At 47.4% G+C, this 21,601-nt stretch overlaps 1 protein-coding gene, 1 long non-coding RNA gene and 1 pseudogene across 11 annotated transcripts in view; 1 reads left to right on the top strand and 2 right to left on the bottom strand.

Annotated features, from left to right (window-relative positions):
• Positions 1–21,601, top strand: part of PALM2AKAP2 (PALM2 and AKAP2 fusion) — a 325,838-nt gene that overhangs the window by 268,073 nt on the left and 36,164 nt on the right. Inside the window, exon 1 of one of the 9 annotated variants that reach the window (XM_045814784.2) lies at positions 14,305–14,778. The exons of the other annotated variants lie outside the window; for them this stretch is intronic. The gene's annotated coding sequence lies outside the window, so the exon portion shown is untranslated. Of the gene's footprint in view, positions 1–14,304; positions 14,779–21,601 lie in introns of those variants that run through there. 9 annotated transcript variants of the gene reach the window in all.
• On the bottom strand, positions 3,208–3,358 carry LOC123803418 (U4 spliceosomal RNA; annotated as a pseudogene).
• LOC123803377 (uncharacterized) lies at positions 14,778–21,307 on the bottom strand. Of its 2 annotated transcripts, XR_015727356.1 has the most exons (5): positions 21,091–21,307; positions 18,732–18,947; positions 18,106–18,373; positions 17,949–18,022; positions 14,778–14,910 (listed from the first exon to the last, which is right to left on the bottom strand). It is a non-coding gene; the product is annotated as an uncharacterized LOC123803377 (long non-coding RNA). The 2 variants fall into 2 exon arrangements; XR_006782865.2 differs by lacking the exon at positions 14,778–14,910 and having other exon boundaries at positions 15,980–18,022.

Below are 21,601 nucleotides of genomic sequence, written 5' to 3'. Positions count from 1 at the left end.
TAGTCATTGGCAGTGCTCCCATTATAGCAGCTACATGTTTCTATTATTGCTACTTGAAATTTGGTTGCTTTGTGGATCCTACTTGGGAACTGAATTAACTTCAATGCACTTGATGGAAGCCTCTTTTTTCCCTACAGCTTTGGGGATGTTTTATCGTTGACATTAAGGAGTATTTATTTTCTTTTTTTTTTTTCTTAAGTAAAGTCTGTCCTCAACTTGGGGCTCAAACTTGCCACCCCAAGATCAAGAGTTGCATGCTCTAACAACTGAGCCAGCCAGGCGGCCATGGTAGTAGTTGGTTTAAGGGACTCTGGTGACTTATCCGCATGTACACACTTACTATATATATGTCATTAAAGAAATAATCAGCAGTTAATTTTTAATGTCCATCTGGTGACTATGAATTCATATGTTTTCAAATCCCCGATATTTGACCCTGTTCATCGTATCCTCCCGTTCATTGGTGCTGACCAGCAGAGCTAATGAGATGCCTAAGTCCTCCTGGGTTTCATTGCTTCTTCCTGGAGTTGGTCACACTTTTTTTTTTTTTTTTTTTTTTTGCATGTGGGTGGTCATAAAATTTATCAGCAGGCAAATCCACGAGGAACTAACTCTATTACAAGTATCCTTTTAGACTTGCAAGCTACCTCAGCCAGCCATTTAATTTTGTACAATAGTCTATGTGGTTTTCATTCCAAAGCTTTTTGTGTAACTTGGTAAGCAGCCTCTGCCTGAAAGAGCAAAGCAGTCCAGGTTGTAATATACGTATTACACCCTCTCATGCGTAAAGCTTTTATTTTCCCCTTCAGATTCTTTCTGTGAGAGCCAAACTCCCTACTCTCGTTTTTCACAATAGAATTACACAAATTATTACTTGTCACCAACAACCTTAGAGATTTTGGAAAATATCAAGTGGTTACATCTGCATACCTTTGCAGAGGAGAATACTTCTTTGACAACCATGGTTTGGTTTTCTTGACGAGGAGAACCTGGGGTTCATCAGGTTCGTTTTTTCTGAGGTGGAGACCCCACACGGGGTCTTAGCAGGGTCACAACTCTGACCCCCCGGACGATGAGATTTTGTGACTAAAGTCTGCATTGACCACAAAGGAGACCAGAAGTCCAGAGAGCTGGGTTCTCAGTTGCCTGGCAGGAGGAAGAGTCAAACCCTGGGGCGCCTGGGTGGCGTAGTCAGTTAAACGTCTGACTTTTGGTTTCTGCTCAGACTGTGATCTCAGGGTTGTGAGATTGAGCCCTGCCTCAAGCTCCGTGCTCAGCACAGAATCTGCTTGAGATTCTCTCTCTGTCTCCATCTCTCCCTCTCCCTTTGCCTCTCCTGCTCGTGTACCCTCTCTCTCAAACAAATAAATCTTAAAAAAAGAAATAAGAAGATTCTAACCCCCCAGAGCAGCTCCTAGGGTGAGAGGTGGGGAAATGGCCTAAAAGGGAAAATAGCCCCTGTTTCTAACCACCTCAGGATCCCCCTGGGCATTATCACCGGGGGTGCGTGTAAGGCTGCAGCCTTCTCTAGGTGGGGAGAAGAGAAGGACTTGGGGGGTGTGCACTGGAGCAGTGTCACTGAGAAGACAGGTAATGGGCGCCCAGTGCTTTCTGTCCCGGCGCACGTGCTCCATGATTCCAGGTGCACCGAGGACTACTGTGCTTTCCCGGGTGCACAGCAAGATAAGAGACTGGGAGAGGGAGAGGACACCAGTCAGCAGTGGATCGGAGAGGGTTGGTAGACAAAGGCTTGTGTTGCTTTGTGTGTGTGCACAAGCGTGTGTGTGCATCGACATCCATCAACAGTCCAGAAATTGGATTGCCATTCAGTTCTCAAACAAATGGCTTGTTTATGAAACTGAAAGCTGCTATCTCCTTTAGGAAATACTCCATTCCAGCAGTTAGCCCCGAGGGTTAAAGCGCCTTGCTCTCTGCTGTCGGCTTTGCTCGGTTCCCAAACAATACTTTGATGTGCAAGGCTCTCCTAATGGAAGATAAGTCATCAATTAACCCAACTGGAAGGTTAAGCCGAAAACAGATTTTTCAAGGAAGGGATTATCTCCGAGTTAACCACTGATTGACGTTATCTATCTGGGATATATTCTTATGGAAAGGCTTCATCTCGGCCTAGGCAGAGGGTGGGGAGGGTGAAGTAGTCTAGTTATTTAGTTTGTTTTGAAAGTCACTCTAGAAATTGGATCTGTCACCTGAGCCTGGGATGGAGATGACCCTAATTTCCTTTCCAAATAAATTACCATTTTAATTCCTTCAGAAACGGGTCCTTATACTATTAAGTTGCTAGGGGTTTTGTTTTTATTTATTTATTTTTACAAACGTGAGCAGAACCATCTATTTTTAGAGGAATATTAACAATATTGTGAATTTAAGCACAATGCAGATGAAGCAAATCTGTAATTGTGTGCTTGAGATTTTCAGATACCTTAAAATAGTGACAAACTCGTGCTAATTTACAGCTTTTCAGGAAAACATAAATTTCATAAATTGAGCTATTTCACTGTTACTTTTTTAGTATGCCTTCTGTTTTCTAGTATGTTTAGGAAACCAAAAGGGGGCTATTAAAATATATATTGCCAAAAACGTAGAAAGCAGAATAGGGTCGTTCTTCTACCACCCTACTACAATCAATACTTTATTTTCTTCTAGTCTTTTTTTTTTTTTTTTTAAGATTTTATTTATTTATCCGACAGAGATAGAGACAGCCAGAGAGAGAGGGAACACAAGCAGGGGGAGTGGGAGAGGAAGAAGCAGGCCCATAGCGGAGGAGCCTGACGTGGGGCTCGATCCCATAACGCCAGGATCACGCCCTGAGCCGAAGGCAGATGCTTAACCGCTGTGCCACCCAGGCGCCCCTTCTTCTAGTCTTTTTTCCCCTATGTTTGCTACAAAATGTAACCGTTCTACCTAGCTATTTCCTAGCTCATCGGCCTCATAGAACGTTTCAGAAATTATGCCCATGTTCCTTAATGTTCTTAATGGGTACAGGGTTTCTTTTGGGGGGGATGAAAATTTTTAGAAATAGTGGTAATATTACATTGTGTGTGTAATTAATGCCACCACACGGTGCAGTTAAGATGATAAAAAAGGCAACTTTTATGTCATATATGTGTGTGTGTGTGTGTGTGTGTGTATGTTTTCCCACTGTTAAAAAAACAAAGTTCAACTGAGTAAATTTGAGGGTCTCATTGGCTTTATTAAACAATTCCTGAAATAGGCAGCATCCCATCTAACAAGTAGAGGGGAACTCCAAGGAGGTGTAAAAAATGGAAGACTTTTCAATTAGCAATAATCGCGCCTCGGATAAACCTCATTGGCTACGATACTGCCACTGCGCAAAGCTTAGAAGACTTTTATAGGAAGAAGGAGGATGGGGCAAGAAAGTTTTTAGCAAAAGAGAAGACAGGATTATTCCAGGCAAGCTCACCCTTAGGGAGAAGGGCTGGGCCGTATTAGGTATATGACCTTATCTTCCTTTGGGGGGCATGAAGAGAGCCCATGTGACAGATGATCTCATTGGTGCTTATCAGAAAATTCCAGATTGACAGGTTAAGATTTCTGGGGGAGATTGAAACTGCAATTAGGTTAGGTATTAAGCCCTGGTTTGGTGACTTGGCCTGGCTCCAGTGATGCCATCTGGGGCCTCTGGTTTTCTTTTTAACACCACATTGAAAAAAAGCTGTATAAAAACTGTGCCCCCAGATTGTTTGCTTTCTTTTCTCTTTTGAGAAGCAGAGCATTGACGGATTTCAGAGTTATAACGCTGGGAGAAAATGTTAGTGTGGTGTTTATTTTCCACGAGATTCAAAAACCAAAACTTTTTAATACTATTTAGGCTTTGCACTAAGCCTAAAATTTAAGAGGAGAATTTTCAGCAGTGGAGTGGCATGTTATTAACACCTCGGAAACCTCGGAGACGTCATGTTTCAGGCTGAGGTCATTATAGCCCCTCCAGGAACACAACAGCCTCCTCAGGATGTCCTCTCCCCAGGGAAGGACGGCAGCCATGATGGATGATGGCCCTTGACTGATAATGACAGATAATAACATTTCCAACTAAATTTCCAGCTCCCGAACATGAGTGAAGCCAGACCCTGCCGGCAGGGAGCTCCAACAGTAACTGGGTAAGTCCTCGAGAAGGACTTCCAAGTGTGAAAGAGCGATTCATTCTGCCAAGGTGTTTCTGCACCAGGAGACTTCGATCGCAGGGAAGCAGGTTTGACCTGGGCCCTGCAGAAAAGCTGAGTGAGAGAGAGGGGGCACCAGTGAAGAAAACAGATCAGATCTGGAAAGGGTGGCAGGCCCTTCATTCCAGATTCAGGACTATCTTTAAAAAAAAAAAAAAAAAGTCCAGGTGACATTTATTGAGGGCCCTACTGGGGACCATGTCTTGCTTCTTTCAGTTCCTTGTACAGCACCCGAGTCAGGGCTTAGGGAGTTACGGACCCTCTGGGAATGTCTGTGCCACACTTTGGTAGCAGAAAGGAAAATCCAGAGCAAACCACAGCGGCACTGCTGATCTCAAGCCTCCATTGGGGTGGCCAGGGGTCAGATCACAGACCGGTGTGTCTTTCCAGACCACACGCCTGACTCCTTTGCCCCTGGGACCTCTGGTGCCAGATGTGGCAGATGTGGTGCATTTATGTTCCTGAATTCTTAAATATCGCAAAGATGGGTCCGGGCTTGCAAACAGAAGGGCAAGCGGGTATGTGAATCTAATTGGATCAAGGTTTTAAACATCTCATACTCTCGCTCAGGGTATTGTTTTGTGTTCATATCCCCACTTTGAAATTAACTGGCCCCAATACCTTGTTAAATATGAATTCGTGAAATCAAGAAGTGATCTTAAAGAATGTTTTCCACGACGAGTTCAACCACAGTACTGACAAGAAAATGCGCTAACTTCCGTGTTTCGGCACCGCACAGTAACATTGAGGGAGGCTGACATAGTGGGGAGCTGACAAACCCCTTGTTTGCGCTGCACTCTTTGCAGGTAAAGTCTTGCCCCCTCCTTTTTCCATTCCCCTAATGGCCAAACACCTTGCCATGTTGAGATGCCGGAGTTTTAACCATCTGTGCCAATTCTGAGTTTCAGCATGTCATCACCGATGCAGGGAGTGTGGCTTGACATTATTTCTTCACTTTGGATAGGAGAGGCTCAGAAAAACTAAGGGGGGAAAATGGGAGATTCAGCGTTTTAGAAAACAACAAAGCAACATCGTGGCACAAGCGAACCTTTTGGTTCCAGCATCTCACAGCTTGAGGTTTCTGTTGATTGTGTTGCTGAGCCATTGAAATCCCCACCTGCATGCCTGGCCCCTATTATTTCCTGCTCCTGGATCCCTACTTTCTGTCCTCTTGTTTGGGGAGGTGTCCACGTCCGGAATGGACTGGCTTCTTGGGGCTCCCTGCTATTGTGGTCCAAACTGTGTACAAGACAAATAGACATTCTTGGGAGTGGCTAGACACTATCTAGAAAATTCCAACCATTCAGCTGAAGAGAAAGTCACTCACCTAGAGCATTTAGAAGAGAACTCCAGGCATCTCAAGTAGGGGCAGATGGCAGACGCAACCTTTTAAGACTACCGTCCAATTTTGGCTCAGATCATGACCTCAGGGTCGTGAGATTGAGCCCCGCATCGAACTCCACACTTAGCAGGTGGTCTGCTTGAGATTCTCTCTTTCCCTCTTCCTCTGCCCCTTCCCCTGCTCGGGTGCTCTCTCTCTCTCAAATAAATACATAAATCTTAAAAAAATAAAAGACCAGCATCTGAGATACAGCTAAGAGCTCAAAGTGAATTTTCCATTCAGTGAGCCATGGCACATCACGCATCTTGGGAAAGCAAACAGGATGTCAACATTTGTTTCTTTGTTGTGGCCTTTGAAGAGCTGGACATGCCAGGGCTTAGATTGCAACTCTGTCACTTACTTGCTTTGTGTCCTTGGGCAAAATACTTCAACTCTGAGCTCATTGTCTTCACCTGCAAAATAGAAATTATACCCTACTTCAGGGTATTGCTGTGTGGATTTATTGAGATAACATATGTAAAGGGCATAGTAAATTGCCCACACATTGTAATGTCCAGTTAATAGTTGTGACCATTGTCATCCTTATCATTTTTATTTCTAAGCCAGAAAGCACACGGGAGATGAGTTCTGGGATCCAGTTTCTCAGAGCTAATCTTCCTTGTTTGATAAGCCTCTGGTCTAGATTGTCCCAACTTCTAATTCCAAATCTACGTGGGGTGGGGTCATAGTTCACTGCTCTTAGATAAGCGGCTTCGGGTCAATCCTAGCTTCACTATTTACTGCTCGGTATCTTGAGGCAAATCACTTAAAACTCGGGATCTCAGTTTCCTTAGCTGTATGAATAGAGATGTCAGGGTCCTGGCCTCAGAGGCTGGTTTTGAGGAATAAATGTGACTGTGCATTGCAATCAATTAATGGCAATGGCAGCATGTCATAAATGCTTATTGTAAGGCTATGACCACTTGATCATCAACCTCACCCAATACCTTCAAGATCAGTGGGGCCCTGTCTTCCTTCTCCAGTTCCACAGGGTGCACACCCACTGCCAACTCCGAGACTCTGAAGCTTCAGTCTTTGCAAACTGGCTTCTGTGGGCAATGGTCCCGACGTGTGCTTCTTCTGTTCCGGTTAGGCAGTTGGTAAGCCTGTACCCGTTGCTGCCTGAGTATGTCCTTATTCCATAGCTATCCCTTTGCTCTTCCTGTTTGGTCTGCCAGTTTTAAAAAGTGCAAATGCCCTGGGGCCACTCACCTCTGACAAAGCTTGAAAAATTCTGTTATTGGCTTGCTGCCAACATAGAAAGCCAGCGTGAACTGCCTTGTGTGGCCAGCTTACCTTGTCCCTGTCATGAGCCCAGCTGCTTTCACATGCTGTCTCTTAGGGAATCTTTGCAACAGCCTTAGAAGATGGGCGTGTTAGTTTTGTATCGCTGCTGTAACAAATTCCCACAGAATTAGTGGATTAAAACAATAGAAATGTATTCTCTCCCAGTTCAGGAGGCCAGGAGTCTGAAATCAAGAAAGGCAGGGTTGGTTCTCTCTGAGAGCTGTGAGAATCCCTTTCATGCCTTTCTCGTAGCTTTCGGGGATTGCCAGCAAGCCTTGGCACTCCTTGGCTTGGGGATGAATCACTCCGACTTCCAACCTGTCTTCATATGGAGTTTTCCTTCTTTGTGTATGTCTCTGTTTTTCCCTCTTATAAGGATACCAGCCATTGGATTGAGGACCCACCCTACTCCACTATGACAACGTTTTAACTAACTATGTCTGCAAAGACCCTATTTCCAAATAAGGTCACACTCTGAGGTTCCAAGTAGACTTGAATTTTGGAGGGAACACTATTCAACCCACTACAGTAATTATTCCCATTTAACAGACGAGGAACCTGAGCTTCAGGAAAGGAGCAAATCCTTTGTGTAAGCATCATGCAGTCCACTTGCGACACCGGATGATTCAAACCCTGACCTTCTTTTCTCTAAGACTCACGTTCTTCCTACTGGATCACCTTACGGCACGTAAATAAATGGAGAAGAAAATAAGGCTCTAAAAATCATGGCAGCAAAATGGTTAGCTGCAGCCAGCTACTAGATCAAAGAGGGTCTCTGGGGGGTGAACAGGATGAGCAGAGTCTGTGCAAGTGAATGGTATCCCCCTTTCTTGTTGCTGGTTCTCAGACTTTATCCTGTTTGCATAATCAGCATAACTTGTTGGCTCTCAACCACTCCTGGGATTCCACGGCTGGGCAGAGAGATTCCTCATAAATGAGACATGAGGTAGATGTCGGGTTCCATTGGCATTAAGCAAAAGGAAAGAGCACATTTCTTAGTGTGAAGCCAGATACTCTCCTACAACTCTCTTGCACCCCATCTTACTGCTGGTTTATGCTTATCTTGCATCCCTATGGGGGGGTGGAGAAATTCCATGCTTTCCTTCTCCTGCAGAGGTTCCTTCCTGGCATTCAGAGTCACAAAGGCAGTGGACGGAAGCAGGTGACTGGCTCTCGGCTGCCTCCAGAGTTCAGCTGCCCAAACTTTTCCCAGAATGTGGTCCTGCAGAGCTGGCCCAGGGCAGGACTGGGAGAGCGCCGTGCTGGGGGCAGGAGGGGAAAAATCCGTGTGCTCACCCTGGTTCTGGCTAAAGCACAGGACGGAACCAGGGTCAGGTCCTCAATGTCAGGGGCAAGCTCACCTTGGCTTCAATCACAAATGCCACTCTGGTACCAGCCCCAGAGTCCTGTGTCGTCAAGGGCATCAGTTTGCTGCATGAAGTGCGAGCCAAAAATTTGGGTGGGCCTGGCTTCAGCCTTCCTTGCCCTTTGGCTGCCCTCCACACCGTGCTCTTCTTCAGCAGACCAATGTCCCCAGCACCTGTCCCGATCCAGAATTGCCGCTTAGTCCTGGCAGAGCAGGACTCTCAGACGGACCATCTGGCTTTTCCTGGAGTTCTCTCTTGCTGCCAGAGAGCTCCGGAGGCGGGAGGGTCAGGGGTCTGTTTGCTACCCAGTCCGCCTTCACCTATGGCTTTGTGCTTTAGAAGAAACTTAAGAAAACTGAGTAGCAGTTCATAGTGACTCGAACAACCCTGATGATGAAACCTGTTTTGAGTAGAGGTCCAAACCTTCTAGAGCCTTCCAGCAGTTCCCTTGCAATTCATAGGTAGCAGATTCAATAGAACCAAACCTTTCTCGTGTTGGTAGGTGGTAGGTGCTTTTGTTGAGTCTTCTTGGAGCTCACAGGTATTTCATTTTTAAAGTACCTCTGGATTGTTGTGTTTTCCTTCCTCCTCCAGACTTGTGAGCGTAGTCGTGGGGAGGTGAAGACATACGGCTCATTACCTCCTGCCTTTGAGCAGGGAAGTGTGGTGGGCTGAATTTACTACTCGGCTCCAGGCTGAGTCTTCTTGTCGCCCAAGGGCTGGGACCTGGGGGACAGGCAGGAAGGGATCCTGAAGCAGAAATGGCATGTGGGTCCAGGGCCCAGGGTTCGGAATTACCCCAGTGTAGTTATTGCCCAGCTCTAAACGGCTCAGCATTCACTTTCAACATTAATAAGAGATAAGAATGGTTTTGCTCACCGATGACCAGATTTGCCAAACCCCAAATAGTTTTCCCAAATATTATTTTTAAAACTTGACTCAAAGCTTTAAAATACTTTACTAGAACAAAAAATTGATTCAAATTCATTGTGTATGTGTGTGTGTCCCCACCAGTCTATCCGTCTTACAGAGGAGGTTACTAGATGGACTTACCTGCACGTTTAAGTTGAATGGAGCAAAAACAACAACAACTATTGTTCAGAATAATAGATAGAGTCAGCCTCCAATTTTTGCTCCCTACCCACTGATCAGACCTTCGGAAATTTTCAATGGGGTTTTCCTATGACGTATCTTGTCTGTGACATAGTTCATGGAATTCTATGACATTTGACTTCCCAAGAGGAATTTGGTTACTCACATAGTGTTACACAACCTTTCTGGGAATAGGAAACTCATGGAAGGAAAATGTCCCTATAGACAGTGAGTCAATTACTTCTCTTGATGAAAAAGGAAGATTACATTATCGTAAGATGTACAGAGAGAGAGAGAGACTGCTCCTAAAAGTATTATGGATCACCCCAAGAAAGCACATCTCCCTCGGGGGCAGGCTGCATTCTGATGCCCATTTGCTCATCATGGCTGAGTAAAGGCTTTAGTATTCATTGCATAGATCGAAAATGGAGTTTAAGAGGCACTGCAGTACCTAACAAGTAGATAAGCCTTGGTCTATTTTTGTTGTTGTTGCTAGAGAGAGAGAACACATGTCCACCTGCCCGTGCCATGGTGGGGGAGGGGCAGAGGGAGAGAGAGAATTTCAAGCAGGCTCCACGCTGAGCACGGAGCTCAGGCCAGGGCTCCATCTCACGACCCTGAGATCATGACCTGAGCCGAAACCAAGAGCTGGATGCTTAACCGACTGAGCCACCCAGATGCCCCCCTCCTAAAGCCTTTCTAAGCAAAGTCGCTGTTCTGTTCCCATCTCAACAATTTTGCCTCAATGAATTAAGGACGGGCTATGTCTTCGTTTCCCACACTTAGCCCCAATTAGAGATTCCTTTGGGTACATTTTAAATTGTCAATATCCCCATCAAATTCACATCTGAGAGCAAATGGCTTGAAAGACTGGTTCCGTGCTGAGGCGTGGAGTCATGTGGAGCTGAGACTTGGAGGAGGACCTGTCTGAATGGAAGTAGGGGAAAGGGCAGCCATGGCCATTTAGAAAGGACATCTGGAGGTGCCGAGACCCAGGCTTCCTTCGGTGTGTGCCTTGTGTTGGACCTTGGAGCAGTTTGAAAAGCTGCAATCCTCCCGCTCCCTTCCATCCTGGGAAGCATGTAGAGAGAGCCTTCCTAGTGCTGACCCCTCCCCTCCGCCCTGCTCTGCAATGCCATGCAGCAGGCTGGGCCTTACCATCTCTAAGCCAGCCTCTCTCCACATTGCCTACTTCCATCTCGTTCCTCCTGATCTCAACAAATCTACTTTGGAACATTCTCTCACACTAGGTATATGCACGGGATGGCTACATTTAGCAGAATAAACTGCTTCAACCAAAGAGGTGAAGTTCTGACAAGGGGAATGTCTAAGACAGCCGAGTTCCATCCGGGCATCCTTGCAATCTCTCCTGGCACAAGTATCAGGCGGTTTCAAGGGCTGAAGCTGCTGCTCCTGGTGCCATTTGCTGGCTTGCTTCCTCTCGGCTCTGCCCTCATCATTACCGGCTCAGAACTACCCAGCGCTTCCTTTCTGCCCAGGGTTCACCCCGGCTTGCAGAACCACAGGGATTAGGAGCAGAAAGGAGGTGAATTTTGAGGGTTCACCTGGTTTAGGCGTCTCATTTGTCCGACCGGAAAACTGAGACTCAGAGAAGAAATATGGCTTCCCCAAAGTCACATAGCAACAGGTGCATGGTTTCAGAGACCGCCTGTTTCTGCCTTGCATTTGCTGTCCCTTTTGATCCTGTGCATACTTCCTGGGTTCCCTCCTGAGCGGCCCGCTGTGGCTCCCAGGGCAGAGCCCTGATCTGTGGGTGGGAGTCGTGGATTCTAGCCCGAGCTCTACTCTTGACCAGCTGTGTGACCCTAGGGAGGACTCTGCTCTGCAGTCTGGGGCCCGCCCTGCTGTAGAATAGGTGAGAAACCCCACCTTGCTGTTGGTAGAGGAATAGAGAAGCTACGTAAGTAAGGGTGTGTGACACAGACTGGCACCCAGTAGGTGTGCAATAGATACTTGCTGAATGGCGGGCTTAAGAGCATCCATGGCCTTCAAACCCCAGCTACTGGGTGCTCGCAAATTGCCCTCCGCTTCCCAGCCAACCAGGGCCAAATTTCAAAATGGCTTCATTCCCCCCGATGCCAGACACCCTCAGAGACTGAACCGAAGATCAGGTTACAGCACAGGAGAATTCAACTGGTGGTCCAATTTATTTTCATCAATTCAGGAAAACCACCCCAAGCTCTGAGGCTGTGCGGAGGGGAGGAGGAGGGGTGAGCAGCAGTGAGGCGTGCGCACTGGATCCAGCTCTGCTCAGTCCTGACAGGAGAGCCACCCCCATCGAATGCAGGGCAGCTCGCTGTAGCTTTTGCCACGTATATTGACCTTGCTGGTTTAATTTTGCCCTCTGCCTCCAAGTAGAAACCAGTTTTCCTAAACTCTGTCCTATTTTTGCAACCAGAGGGAAGGGTGTGTGTGTGTGCGTGTGTGTGTGTGTGTGTGCGCGCGCACGTGTGTGTGCGTGTGTGTGTGTGCGTGTGCATTTCCTAGGGCTGCCGTAATTGCCGTAACAAAGTGCCAGAAACTGGGCGGCTTGAACAACAGGAATGTACTGTCTCACAGTCCTGGAGACCGGAAGTGCAAAACCCAGCGCCATGCTTCCTTCTGACGGCTGTAGGGAAGGATTACCCCAAGCCCCTCTCCTTGGTTTATAGATGCTGCCTTCTCTCCTGTTTCTTCACATTGTCTTTCATCTCGGTGTTTCTCTGCATCTAAGTCTCTTTTTATAAGGGCGCTAGTATTGGATTAGGGCCCGCCCTAATGACCACGTAACTTGATTACCTCTGTAAGACCCTATCTCCAGATAAGGTGACATTTTGAGGTACTGTGTGTTTGGACTTATACATATGAAGTTGGCTTTCAACCCATAATGGTGAGTGTGCGTGTGTGTGTGTGTGTGTGTGCGCACATATGTGTGTGTGTGTGTGTGTGCGCACATATACATGCGTGTAGTGGACCATAGCATCTCAGACACCAGTCAGAAACATACCTACTAATTATGAGGTGCCTGGCTGGCTCAGCTGGTAGAGTATGAGACTCTTGATCTCAGGGTTGTAAGTTCGAGACCCACGTTGGGTGTAGAGATTCCTTAAAAATAAAATCTTTAAAAAAAAGAAAAAGCATGCCACTACTTAGATAATAGTACTTTTTTTTCTTCTTTTTTAGTTTATTTGCTTTTTAAAGTTTGTTTATTTATACTTGTGGTAATCTCTACATCTAACATAAAGCTCCAACTCCCGACTCCAAGATCAAAAGTCCCACCGACGGAGCCAGCCAGGTGCCCATAGATAATAGTACTTTAAGAGCACACATTGTTTTCTCGTTTGTGAACAGAGAAGATTTAAAACAATTTTTTAGGGGCGCCTGGGTGGCTCAGTCATTAAGCGTCTGCCTTTGGCTCAGGGCGTGATCCCGGAGTCCTGGGATCCAGCCCCACATCAGGCTCTTCCACTATGAGCCTGCTTCTTCCTCTCCCACTCCCCCTGCCTGTGTTCCCTCTCTCGCTGGCTGTCTCGCTCTCTGTCAAATAAACAAAGAAACAAACAAATAAATAAATAAATAAATAAATAAATAAATAAATAAAATCTTTTTAAAAATTTTAAAAAATTAAAAAAATAAAACAATTTTTTATTTTTTATAAACCTCCTCACGGAAGCAGAGGGGCAGGTGTGATTATGTAGAAAGTCCTAGATACCACTCTTGCCTCTTGGCTTTTAAACATCTCTTCATGGAAGGCCCGCTCCTGCTTTGTCACTCTCGAGCAGAGCAATGCCACCCTTGGTGTGTGATTTGCCCACCTCACGTTCCTTTAGACTGTTAAGTAGCATCTTGAAATGCCTCTGGCTATACTACAGAACATTCCAGTTATTCCAAAGGGTACATAAATTCAGAGTTTCCATAGCACTCCCTGGTGACTTGGTATCACCAAATTAGCCCTTGAGAAACCCTTGGATATTTCTAAATAAATGTCAGCATATTAAAAATGTCATTTAGATGTTGGAAATAGTTGTCAAGTATAGTGTACCTTTAGCTTCCTTTTCAGAAGGGCCTGCCTGGGCTCCATCTACTCTGATGATTCTTTCCTTGACTTGTATTCTCGGGAGGGTCCCAGGAGGTCGGCTCTGCTGGCCAACCTGCAGACCGCAGGGCAGTCCTGCCCCCAACTTTGGGCTGCTCACCTGCGTCACCAAGAGGAACTGCTCCCAGACTGACCGTGAACTTCTGGCGGTGCAGGACCACACCTGGCATTTGCCCTCCTCTCCCTGTGCACTGTAAATACCCATTCTCTCTCTCTTCTCCAGAATGAGTTCTTCGTGGCCCTGCAGGGACCTGAATTCTGACTGACTTTCTAGTCAGCCAAACCCTGAGTTATGCCAAGTTTTTTCTAGGTCAACCCAAAGTTGGGGGCCAGTGGGTGGAACCTGGGGGCAGTGTTGGAGGCTACTCTGAATATACCTGGGCAGGGAGGGGGACCTACATCAGTTCCCTCATTAGCCCTAGCGTGTAGTGCTGGGGGTCTGATTCTGTGGCAGAGAGTGGGGGACGTTTGTGACACGCGTGTCAACGCAAGGCGTGTAGGGATCTGTTTGTTTGGTGTCAGAAGATACTGGTGAGCTCTGAGAAAGTGGGGCCACTTCCCCCGCGGACATTCCTTAAAGTTATAGCGCTCATCCCAGACTTCACATTCCTCTGTCCCACTTCAGCGTGAGACATCACGTAACCCTTTAAAATATATCTTCCAAAGACCGTTAGAGGACATAAAAAGTGCTTGTGAGATAATATAAAGTTAAAAAACATTGGCTACAAAATTCCATGTACTGTCTGGTCTCAACTATATTAAATACATATTTCTAAAAAGGAGACTAAGTGGAATGCAATAAAATATTAACTGTTTTCCTCTGTGTGGAAGGAAGATGAATAATTTTTATTTTCCAAGTTTTCCACAGTGTTTATTGTTTCATAGACACACATGCACATATATCTATTTTATAGAGAGAGAGAGTCCATTTTACTGGATCTTCAGGGCCTTTCAGATTTTCTGCTACCTCAGCATCGTCAGGATATTAATTCCCTGCTTGCCCAAGGCCCGTCCATGACTTTCCAAGGAGGCAGTGGTAACTGGCTGCTATGAACACTGCTGAGCCCCGAGCCCGGGGCCCTCTGAGCGCCTGGCGGGGCCAAGCAGCCCGTGGACAGCCCCTGCCCTCCAGGCTGGGCCGCTAGGGAGGGGCCGGGCCTCTTTGAAGGAGGTTAAAGTCCTTCTTTGTGTGAATGGCCTTTTAGGGAGCAGAGGGAGGGGCAGCTGTGACATCACAGTCTTCAGTCAGGAGGCTCGGAAGGAATTTGTCCAACTTGAGCCAGTGCGCAGGAATCTGTCTGGAAAAAGAGGCAATTCTGACTGGGGACGTTTGAGACACACACTGTGGGCAGGGTAAGCCGAGTCTGCTGACCTCTCTGACTGTCCTTTTCCTTCTCATCTGGAAGCAGTGGGTTCCTTCCCGAGGCCAGTCTTGGTGGAGGGGGCCTCGGAGTGGGGACGGCAGGGTGAGCGTGGAGTCCTTTCCTGCCGGAGGGAGGGGGGGCCGCTGAGCTCTGACTGGAGACTTGCTTCTCTTTTAAGTCTCGTCAAACTCCCCGCTTTCAAGTTAGAGGGCAGGGAGGAAACCAGCACCACCCGTGCGGGGCCGGCAAAGATTCGCAAGTGCCCTGTGGTGGATGGTCCCAGGAACACGGTGCGTGCGTGTGTCTATCTGCAGGAGAGAGCGTGTGTGTCTGTGCTTGTCCAGACCAGAAGCGAGTGACCCAGCGATTCTGGTAACTGGTTTCCGAGTGACCACCTTGTCTTTATGGAGTCCCTAACAAGGCCGTGTGGTGGGACCCCCCACATTCATGGAGTGACCTGGGGCTTTATGGGAATGTGCGTGCCTGTCCCCTGTAGGAGCGGGGGTGGGCGGGGGGTAGGAAGAGAAACTCATCAGCTCTGGTCATATGTAGAGTGTCATCTGTGGACAAGGGGTTAAGCTCAGAAGCATCTGGCACTGGTTCCTCTTTGCTCCTGGCTCTCTGCCTCAACATAGTGGATTTGTGCTGGGTCCACAGTGGTGCTCAGCTTCTGCTCTCTGCCATTAGTGGTCGGCCAGGCAAGAACCCAAGATTCTGAACTATTTTAAAACGAAGAGGGACACAGCTGAGTTATAAAGAACTAAAGCTAGCCTTGCTTTTGCTTTCAGCAGACTTAGTTACCCTAGAAATTTCTGGCTGCAGGAGCAGCCAGAGTTCCCTCTGTGGCCCTGATCTTGGTTTATTCTGGAGGTGGGGACTGCCCTGTAAAATCACCTCAGGGTGAAAAGGGCCTCTGGGGAGAGGAGCGTCTGAGGACGCCTTGACAGCATGGAGTTTGTTGCATTGAGAAGGAGGTGAAGCTTGACCTTCTTGGAGCAGAAAGGAAGCCTCTCTCCTCTGTCAGGGGCAATCCTGAAGCCTCCCGGCCAGTCGCACTCACTCCTGTAGGGAATGGATCTCCACGCGGCCGAAAGAAACAAGCCTTTCATCCGTTGCTGTAGAAAAGGAAACAGCTTCCTTCCTCCCTCCAAGCCCCCTGCCTGCCTTGTCTCCCCCCCCCCGCCCCCCATCTTCAGCTGCTTTCATGGAAAGCCTGTCATAAATGTGTTAATCAGACAACACCTTGACATTTTCCAGATGTGTAGCCTGACATCTGAGCTGGTCGGTGACTTTGCAGCTGGGTTAAGGGGATGCTATTAATAGGGCAGGCTGTGGTCCTGGGGAGACTCCATTATGTTCTAAACGGACCTCTTTCCTTCAGCAGAAGCAGGAGCCAAGACATAGTTTGTTCTCAGCGAAGGGAGTTTCCAGAAGTGTTTTCATCCCATCTTCAAGCCTGTATCTGTACCATAAGCCAGAGAGAGTAGCAGGATGGTGATGCCTTGGAAGTTCTCAGAAAGAAAGGCTGGGCCTGCGGGAGCGGGAACAACTTTTTAGAGCTGTCCCAGTCATATTTGGCCGTAATGCATCATGGCAGGAGGTCCAAGAGCCGTTGTTAGTGTTTGCTCCCTTTATCAGGGGTCATAGCAGTAACCCTGAGCCCGCCTGCTCTAAATTTAGCCTGCAACTGCCCAGGAGTGCTTAGGGGCTTTAAGTCTGGCATGTTTCCATCAACCAGGAAGGGGTCCTTCTTGGCGAGTGATGAGGCTTCTGGCTTCCCACAGTCGACACAGGCCCCTGGTCCTCCAGGGCGGAAGAAGTTCTGCAAGGGGGCGGAAGAGGAAAGGCTGTCTGGGACTGGAATGTGGCCCAGGGTGATAGCCTCTCCCCTCCGCTTCCTGGCCCAGAGGCCTGAGGCCGAACCAAGGAAGGAAGCAAGGCGTTCTCAGACATTCCCATTCTCTGTTCCCTCACAGCGGTGGGTGGAAGGGGCCCACTTGGAGTCCCCGCACAGTCTCCGGCCTGCCCTGAGCCTGCCATCTTCTGCAGGGAGGTCCGAGAAGCTGCAGGCCAGCTGCTGAGGCACTCGGGTGCTCTCAGCATTCTCCATAAACTCTTTACGGCCAGCCCAGTTTGTGCTGTTGAACAGGGCTGGGATTTTCTTTCGCTCTTCCTCTGCCTTGTGCTTTTTGTTCTCTTCATGTGAACTGGAACTCTCTCCTTCCAAGGCCATACACTCCTTGCTGCAGAGTGGGGACCACCTCAGCATTCAGGGGATCCCCCCCCCAACCGTGACTGCAGCCCAGGGCATGCCACTCTGCAGGTTCTCAGGGCATGCTTATCCTTCCACTTTGACCTCCCTCAGCCCCTGGGCTCCCCTCCCACACTCCTGGGGTTCCCTCAGCCTGGGGAGTCCCTCTGCCCCAGATCTCCAGCCCGTAGCTCCACCCCAGTCCCTCCAAGTCGGGTCAAGCTCAGGAGACTCATGTGGGCATCTTGCAGGTGTCTTGGCAGGCTCCATTAGCTGTGATGCATCCCCTCTTCCATTTACCTTTGGGACAGAAACTACAGCCAGGAAGTGGAGTCCTGTAGGAAACATTCTAGATGGACCACACGGACCACAGAACCAGTTCTCTGCCTTGACAGCAGTCGTGTCCTGTGTAATCAGAACTCACTTAGGCAAGAGAGAGAGGGTAAGAAGGGAAAGCGGAGATGCCCTCTGGTTGCACAGCTATGCGGAAGTTTTGTTTTATAGCCACGCCTCTGTTCCTAGGCCAAGAATGAGTTTGTATTTTTGGTGGAACTTAAAAATAACTGGATTAAAAGATCAGGTCACCTATTATCTGGGGAAGAGTGTTTCTAATTTAACTATCACGGCCTTAGTGGGAAGTAAGCTGGGTTATTCAGAGTAGAAAGCTGGTGGTGCAGCGGGCGCCTGATGTGTGAGTGATTTGGGTCACACTGTGCGTTTAGGCTAGGGGCCCGGGAGGTCACAGCTGGTAACAGGTGGTGCCAAAAGGTAACAGCCTGAGGGTGGCGGGGAGGCAGGTGGGAAGCTGTGAACACAACCGGCACTGAAAGTGGAGTGGAAGCCTTGTAGCAAAGGATACCTTCCCAGTGTCCCCCTGGGCCCAGCCAGATCTGCTAAGGAAAACGTACCTCCTGCAAGTTCTTTCTGCTCACGATGTGCCCAGCCGCAGGCCCAGGTGCCCTGCGAAGAGAGAGCACAGCCCCTGCCGCCCATCACCAGCGGGGCAGGTGTCAGGACCCTGATGTGTTTTCAGTGCAAATTAAAAACGGTCTTCTAGAATCTCACCTGTGCTGTTGACTCTGGCGTCGGGAAGGAGTCGCAGCTTTAAGGCGCGGTGTCCGTTGCGATGCCTGGGATGTGGCCTCTTCATCTTTTGCCCCTGGGTTGTTGCCGGAGGAAGCAGAGGACGCTCCTTCGGAGGCCAGCTCGAAAGGTAAAATTCCCAGACTGAGCAGGAAGTCAGCACCCTCATTTCTAACTGGAGGGCCCTACAGGTAGAGCAGACGGTAGGAAGCGGCAGCCCAGCCTCCGGGAAGTCTGTCTCTGTTCAGTTCTGGAGAAAGAGGGAGAGGGATCTCTGACTTCTGGAGCCAAATTGGGAGTCTCACATCACTTCTAGAGATACAAGTGTGCAAAACATCGACCAGAAAGCCAAGTAAATACTCTTTAATAAAAACTCTCCGCCCTTCTTAACATATCCCTAGGCATTTTGGAAGCCTGCTGTCACTGAGAATACTTTTCGAGGTATTTGGGAGAGAATTTGAAGGACTGGCCTTCAAATCCTGGCAGTGCCACTTCCTAGTCAGGTGACCTCAGGAAAAAATCTTTCAGTCTCTCTAAACCTCATGTTCTTAAGTTCTAAAACGAAAGTAGAAAACTCTGCCTTTCCTGCACGCCAAAGGGCCTGTTACCAGTGTCAGCTGAGAGCCTGTATGCGCATGCCCTGGAAGCACAGTGTGTCCGCAGTGAAGGGGGGGGGGTGGTTCTTGACTGTCCATTCAACAGCATCCTCAGATTTTGACTTTGAGAGACAGGAGACAATTATTTTATGCAGTTACTCTGTTATTGCAGCAGCAAATGCATCTTCCAAGGGTGCTCAGCTTCAGCTCAAATTAATGTTTGAGGATCTGCAGTAGGAAGAGATCAGGGAGGTTAGAGGTGCCTCGGGGCTGACCTTTTAGCCTTGCCCCAGCCTTTCCTCTCTAAATGCCTCCTGTTGATTCCTTCTCAAAATGAAAGCTCATCATCACTCCTGCTCCTCCTCCAAGAATGTCAACCAGCTCCCAGAGAGAATTTAATATTGTTCATTTACACTTCAGTGTCAAATTGCTTAATAATAAGGAACATTTGCAAGAAACACTTTGCAGTTTACATAGCCCTTTTTAAAAAAGATTTATGTATTTTATTTGAGAGAGAGAGTGCGCAGGCACGAGGTGGGGGGCAGATGGAGAGGGAGAGAGAGAATCTCAAGCAGACTCCCCGCCGAGTGTGGAGCCTGACACAGGCTTGATCTCACAGCCCCGAGATCATGACCCAAGCTGAAATCGAGTCGGACACTTAACCCACTGAGCCACCCGGTTCCCCTTACATAGTACTTTTACACACAGTATCTAATCGAATTCCCAAAACAGATTTGAAAGATCTTGTTATGAGTCCTGCTTACAAAGGAGTTATATTCTTTCAGGAAGAGTCCCGTGATTGTCTTGCATAGGGTCTGGCAGAACTTTCGCAGGAGACACAGGCCCCCATGTTGTAAATTAACCTATATAATTTGCTTTGCATAACTATTAAACACTTTTTATTGAATAGTGGCAGCTTGAGACACAACCTGGCTACCAGGTTATAATAAAAGCAGGTCCTGGACCAAGTTCTTTTTTTTTTTTTTAATATTTTTATTTATTTATTTGACAGAGAGAGACAGCCAGCAAGAGAGGGAACACAAGCAGGGGGAGTGGGAGAGGAAGAAACAGGCTCCCAGTGGAGGAGCCCAATGTGGGGCTCGATCCCAGAATGCCAGGATCACGCCCTGAGCCGAAGGCAGACGCTTAACGACTGCGCCACCCAGGCGCCCCACTGGACCAAGTTCTGGCACTCAGAACAGATATTTATTAAATAGACATTTGTAAAAGTACGCATAAAACCTACTGTCTTTAACCTCAAAGAAACCTAGGCTTGGGAAGATTCTAGATGCTCCCAACCTCACTTTGCATGAAGATAGATGAGGCAGTTTCACAAAGGTAGGATTCCCTTACTGTTTAGTCGTTGTTAAACAACCGAAGGCTGGGGAAAGGGCTGTTTCAATTTTGGGCTCCAAGCACCATCCTTAAGGGTATCCAAGCCACAGCGCTCACTCTGTAAATCCTATTCAGGAAAGGCCGGAAAACATCTCTAATCCGCAAATTTGAACACCACCAATTTCACCAATTTCTAACGTTTATTAGGCTAATTGACAAGTCACTAATTTCACTGATGAAAACCCATTTCTCACCTTCATTAGGCCAATTAGCAAAGCCTCAGGGGGCTGTGGGAGTTAAAGAGAGCTAAACTACCCAAGAAGGAAGCCACCTACAGAGCCTGGAATTTCTGATTAGCTCCTGGTTGACCACTCTTGGAGTGTATATTCCCAGTTAGGACAGCTGTCTGCCCCTGAATATAATTTAAACTAATTCTGACAGACACAGCTGTATTGTATTGTCTCTGTCCACAGATTTTAAAGTAAATAGACATCCTGACCAGCTATTAGCTCTTCCAGGAAGCCAGTAGGCTGGCGGGTAATATGTATCATGCTGTTGGGGCTCCACCTGGAGGGTCAGCAGGGGAAATCCAAAGATTTCCCTTGGGTCTCTTAGCACCCTTTCAAAATCCAGTCTGGTGGTTCTTTTTTTTTAAGTAAGCTCTATGCCCAGTGTGGGGCTTAAACTCATAACCCCAGACCCCATGATCAAGAGTCATATGTTCTACATACTGAGCCAGCCAGGAGCCCCAGTGGTTCATTTATATCTTTTTTTTTTTTTTTTTTTTGCATTGGGGCATGGTTTATTTCAGAAAGGACTTTCCAGTTCATTTAATGAATGTGCATTTTACCTGAATCTGGAATCAGGTTCATCTTATCTGAAGCATGGAGAAAATTCTAGTCTTTCTAATCTTCAAAGGGAGCAATGAGCATTTGTTGGTTTAAGCAAAACACCATTTAATGACACCAAGCCCAGATTCCTGCCAAATCCGTGCTGTGGACTTTCCAGCCCACATCCAATTACCTGGTGTACTTACGGGTGGCTTTGATTGCATCAGGCCATCTTGCAGGAAGGTAAATTCATCCTGTTGAGAATAGAACTCAGGAATTTGCTCTTTTGTTAAAACTGTTGCCTAACTTTACAAAAACTCAGGACCTCTGATGCATGATGGTGAATCTGTAATGCAGCGTTATCTCTTTCATTACTTCTACCCCAGTAGAAGAGAGTGTAGAGCTGCTACTTCATGAAGTAGATGGAACTGAGTATCAAGAAAAATTTTCTGAATTTGTGTAAAGAAGTGGGAGGAGCCCCCTTGTAACTAAGAGGAAGCAGAGAGAGCCACTTCCTGTTTACAGCCTCCAGTGTCTCGATTTTTTTAAACCAATGAATTGGAACGGAATCGTCTCAGATTACACTGGAACTCCAAACTCTGAGTTTTAACCAGTAATTAGCATTTTTAAAATCTCAGTTTGACACATCATAGAAGGCATTTCAAGGAACGAGACTCATCATATCTGACTCAAAGAGCTAATGGTAGTTTTTTTTGG

Source organism: Ursus americanus, chromosome 18, assembly GCF_024610735.1.
Source record: "Ursus americanus isolate L20-20 chromosome 18, mUrsAme1.1.p, whole genome shotgun sequence".
Classification (NCBI taxonomy): Eukaryota; Metazoa; Chordata; class Mammalia; order Carnivora; family Ursidae; genus Ursus; species Ursus americanus.
Note: the sequence above shows the minus strand (reverse complement) of the source record. Positions and strands in the feature narration are given on the sequence as shown.